The sequence below is a fragment of the Ceratotherium simum genome, chromosome 2 (assembly GCF_057802395.1).
Source record: "Ceratotherium simum simum isolate JZ-2026a chromosome 2, ASM5780239v1, whole genome shotgun sequence".
In the NCBI taxonomy this organism is placed as follows: Eukaryota; Metazoa; Chordata; class Mammalia; order Perissodactyla; family Rhinocerotidae; genus Ceratotherium; species Ceratotherium simum.
The window spans coordinates 38,368,107-38,372,831 of record NC_141901.1 but is presented as its reverse complement, the minus strand read 5'-3'; the positions used below and the strand labels follow the sequence as shown (position 1 = coordinate 38,372,831).

The window sequence follows — 4,725 nt, the reverse complement described above, 5'->3', positions numbered from 1 at the left end:
GTGGACAAACTTCAGTTAAGGGTCACCATTTTCGAAACTATCGTTTCAAACATGCTGTTTTTGTCTAGAGAGTCTATACATTATAAGAAAATTTAGCACATCAATATTTATAGGTCTTGGTTTAAGTGTTTTTCTTCCCAAGTAGACCAAAAGCTCCTTGAATAAAGTGATCGCACTGTCAAGCACTGTATGTCCATGAGTGTAGCAAGATGCTTGATCCAGCAGGTGCTAAGTGATTGTTTGGTGAGTGAATACATATCAATGCAAGCCAAACAGAGGGGTTTTTCTTTCTGTGTTTCCATGTTCCTGTGGTCGCCGTGATGGCTACTGGTTCTTGCCTAAGAGTAATGTAGATCTGGTGGTAATTTATACTGTTACACGGGGCAAACATAGGGATTCTGAAAAAGAAAGTAAAGCAACCAATGAGAAGTCAGAGAAGTGAATGAGGTGGGGAGTGGGTGAGACAGGGGAAGAGAATATTTGGGGAATATTCAAAAGGGCAAGAGAAGGACAGAGTGACAGAAAAGTGCAGGGGCAGGAGATTAGTAGTTTCATGGTTTTATTGGATGAGTGGGAAAAAAAAGCCCTACAGGTAAAGTGACTTTTCAATGCCATGACTTGTTCCATAGAAAATGAATCAGGGAAAGTGAACAGGGTGGAAGCTGGTGACAAGGAGAGAAGCTGGAGCTCAAGAGGAGAGTCAGAACTGGAAGTGGAGTGAGTCTGAGTTGGTAGTCCAGAGAACCGGAAGGGAAATTAGGTTCTGAGTAGGCTGCCCAGAGAACTGGGGGGAAAATGAGAGTTGGAATAAGTAGTCCAGGGTTTAAGGAGGGAGTAGATTTTCTTTGTTGCAGACAGTGATTAAAGGACAGATTTTTCTATTAGTAAGAGAAGGAAGACAGAATAGAGGTCTTGTGGGGTAGATTTGTTTAGAACAGAAATCAAAGACCAACTTTTCTGAGAGAAAGTAACATTTGCAAATGAAATGCTGTTTCTGCAACTTCCAATGCTAGCAGTTCTCCTCCCAGGTGGTGACAATAAAGACGGTAAGAACTCTGGCAACTGCCCAGTTGGGTGCAAGAGGGTCTATGTGTGTGTGTGTGTGTGTGTGAGTGTGTATGTGTATGTGTTTTTGTATGAGTGTATGTGGTGGGTTTTCCCCAGCATAAACCTGGAAGGTGAGAGTGTCAGCCTCATTCCATTCTGAGTGTCCCTGACAGGTCCCTGTGATCTTCTGAAGGCTGAATAGAAAGCACGGGGCCCTGGTGCAGGCAAATGTCTCTTGAGGTAACTACGGCTCTCCTTTCCTTCAGATTCTGAGTTTCCCCTCTCTGGTAGTTTTCTTTCTCCTTTCTCTCTCCTTCTCAATATCAGTTTTTGTCCTCATTGTATCTGTTCTTTTGCCATAGAATTCCAGGGGACAGTCTCCATTCAAATCATCCAGATCTCATCCTTTTACAATCGTTCCTGGGTACAAACTCTGGGCTCAGGTTGGTTGGGTGAGTTGCAGACTCATTGGTGGGGGAGCAACTCTGGCACTATCTTTTTCCTGTGGCCCTGGCCCAAGGGCAACTTCAGCAGTGAAGAGTGGATGGAACTGGAAAAGCTATTCCATATGTCCTCCATTGGAAATCTTCAGGCATTTCATGACCATGCCAGTCAACGGCAGCTTGAATGTGAGTTCAGTTCCCTCCATAGAGTTTGGAGGTATGGGTGGGAGGTGTGTGTGTGTCTCAGTGAATCTCTTATTGTTCTGGAAAACAGCTTCCCCTCACTTCTGAAACTTACCTCTCTCCATTATAAAACTGCAATTAAATACTTTTGGGCAGAGAGTATAATGCAGATCCCGATATTTCGAAAGCTTCTAATCTGCCGCTGCTTACAAACTTCTCTCACTGACTGCAGGATTGTGCCTTATTATCTTCCATTAGTGGTATCTTGTGACAACCCCTTTCCCTGGTTTCCAACCAGATACCCTCAGCTTCCTCACTCTTTGATTGACTCCTTAAAGTGTGATTTTTTCCCCCATTCCATCTCTTCAGCAATCTCTGTTGATATATTCATTATAAGCTATTGCATTCTGTTCACCCTAGATTATCATAATGTCAACTCTCTCACTCTAAGTCCTGCCTTATTCTCCGACCACATCATTCATGTTGCCTTCTTTGAACAATTTGGCCCTTCCTTATGTCATTCGTCTCCTCCTCTATCTCCAACTAGCAACAATTCCCCTTTTTCTGAAGCTCTGCTGAAACCAAACTTTGCTCCATTCCCTCAAATCTCCTACACTTCCCCCTTCTGCTTCTATCATCTTTTGCTTCCTCTCATTTCATTTTATCTTTTGTACTCCTTTTTCATTAATTCACAACCCCTCTTCCCCAGAACCCTTTGAGGTACAGATTACAGCAGGTTGTGAGCTGCACTTCAGGGAAGCCTCAGTAGGCTTCATGCAGGTTGCTTATGAAGGATCAGATTTCTTCAGCTTCCAGAACATCGGGGTTGCCATCTCCAAAGGGTGGAAGTAGGGCTCAGCATGTCTTCAGACTATTCAATTTGGATAAAGTCAGCCTGGAAATAACAGAGGTTCCTCAGTGACACCTGCCCACATCTCATCTTGAGTCTTCTTGATGCAGGGAAGGCAGATCTCCAGTGACAAGGTCAGTCCTGCACCCTTCCCCCAAGACTTCTCTATTCTAAAATCACACATTTCCATTCATCCCCTTCCTAAGAAGGAGCCAAGAGGGAGAGGGAATCATAGGTGACAGATTCCTAGAGTTGGTAGAGATGTGTCTATCTAAACTGATGTGAAGATCTGAACCTCTAAGTCTGTGTTAGAGTCTTCATCTGAATACCTTTCCTGTCCTCTCCAGTAAAGCCAGAGGCCTGGCTGTCCACTGGCCACAGTCCTGGTCTTGGCCATCTGAAGCTGGTTTGTCACATGTCTGGCTTCTACCCAAAACCAATTTGGGTGATGTTGATGCAGGGCGAGCAGGAGCATGCAGGCACTCAGCGAAGTGACATCTTGCCCAATGCTGATGGGACATGGTATCTTTTGGTGTCCTTGGATTTTGAAGCCACTGAGGCAGCTGGCCTGTCTTGCCGCATGAGACACAGTAGTCTAGGAGGCCAGTATATCATCCTTTACTGGGGTAAAAAAGAACTGGGGCCCAAGCTGGGAATGGGCGTAGCTGGTCTTCAAGCAGAACAGGAGAACTAGATTAAAAATTTGGGGAGCTGGCTCCGTGGCTTAGTGGTTAAGTGCGCACACTCTACTACTGGCAGATCCCGGGCATGCACCGATGCACTGCTTGTCTGGCCATGCTGAGGTGGCGTCCCACATACAGCAACTAGAAGGATGTGCAGTTATGACATACAACTATCTACTGGGGCTTTGGGGAGAAAAAGGAGGAGGATTGGCAATAGATGTTAGCTCAGGGCCGGTCTTCCTCAGCAAAAAGAGGAGGATTGGCATGGATGTTAGCTCAGGGCTGATCTTCCTCACACACACACAAAATAAGTAAATAATAGATAAACCTTTAAAAAAAAATTGGGATTCTAGGGGATTCAGACCCAAAAGAAAGAAAAGTAAGTTACCCAAGAAATAAAAAAGTAGAAAATGAGGGACGTGCAAATGTAGGAGGGTGTTGAGGGTTAGATGAAGGATTCATCTCTGAAAAGGGATGAAAGAAGAAATAGGAAGAAAAGAGATTGGTGAGGCAGACACTCAAATGAAAAAAGGAAGACCAGGGAAATGCAGTAAAATGGGGTGGATTTGAAATGACTCCCTTGTGTTCACTCAAATCCACAGAACATCACAGCTCCATGGGCTTGACATTCTTGGCAGTGAGAGTGCCCCTGGTACTTCTGACAGCTCTTGCATTTTGGTTTAGGAAGCGCTGGTGAGTTCTTTGTATCCATCCTTCCTGCTCTTTGCCCCACTCCCCACTTCTCTTTCCGTCTTTTTTGTTTTCTCTCTCCTCAGTTTTCCTCCACCCAGTCCCCTTCCTTCTTCCTCTTCACTTCTCACCTCCACCTCATGCACAGTGACTTCCATATCTGTTGTTGACAGGACACACTGTGAACATCCAAGCAGTATTCTCCCTTTAGAATGAGATCCCAGCAGCCCAGGGGCTCAGGATGTATCTAAACCTGACACAGATATGACATCCACTCAACTCTTCCTCTACAACATTTTTTGTTGTTGTTCACTTCTGCTTAATGATCAGTTGTTAATATAAGCTAGATGCAATTTTGCAGGATTTCTTGTTCTGACCTGAGTTCTGGGACTTTAGAAGTCAAATTTTAACTCTGAGTAGATTAGGGTACTAGCAACCTCCACATAGTCATATTTTAATGGGTTTTAAGGTCCGTTTCAGATATCACTTCCTCCAGAGGACCTTCCCTGATTCACAAGCGGAACCCTCAGTACACTTGAACTGTACTTTGCCAAATCTACTGCTTACTTCCTGCCCTTTATTGCAGCTGTTTGGATCCCTCTTCCCTTTATAACTTTAAGCTTTTTGAGAGCAAAGTCCACATCTTTTTAATATTTGTATCCTTAACTAAGTGTCTTACCTCATGTAGTATATTGTCAATAAAAATCTGTGTTGAACTTACGGTAAATTTCTAGTCTTTTCTTATTCTTTTCCTTCCTGACATGTTTGTAGTAGTTGAGATATTTGATGCTCTTCTTGTTAAAAGTCTTCTCACTTGGCCAAGAGACTC

The 4,725-nt window shown here is 44.0% G+C and overlaps 1 pseudogene; it reads left to right on the top strand.

Moving 5' to 3' along the window:
- Positions 1 to 985: 985 nt before the first annotated feature.
- On the top strand, positions 986 to 4,112 carry LOC101391555 (T-cell surface glycoprotein CD1a-like; annotated as a pseudogene).
- Positions 4,113 to 4,725: the final 613 nt, after the last annotated feature.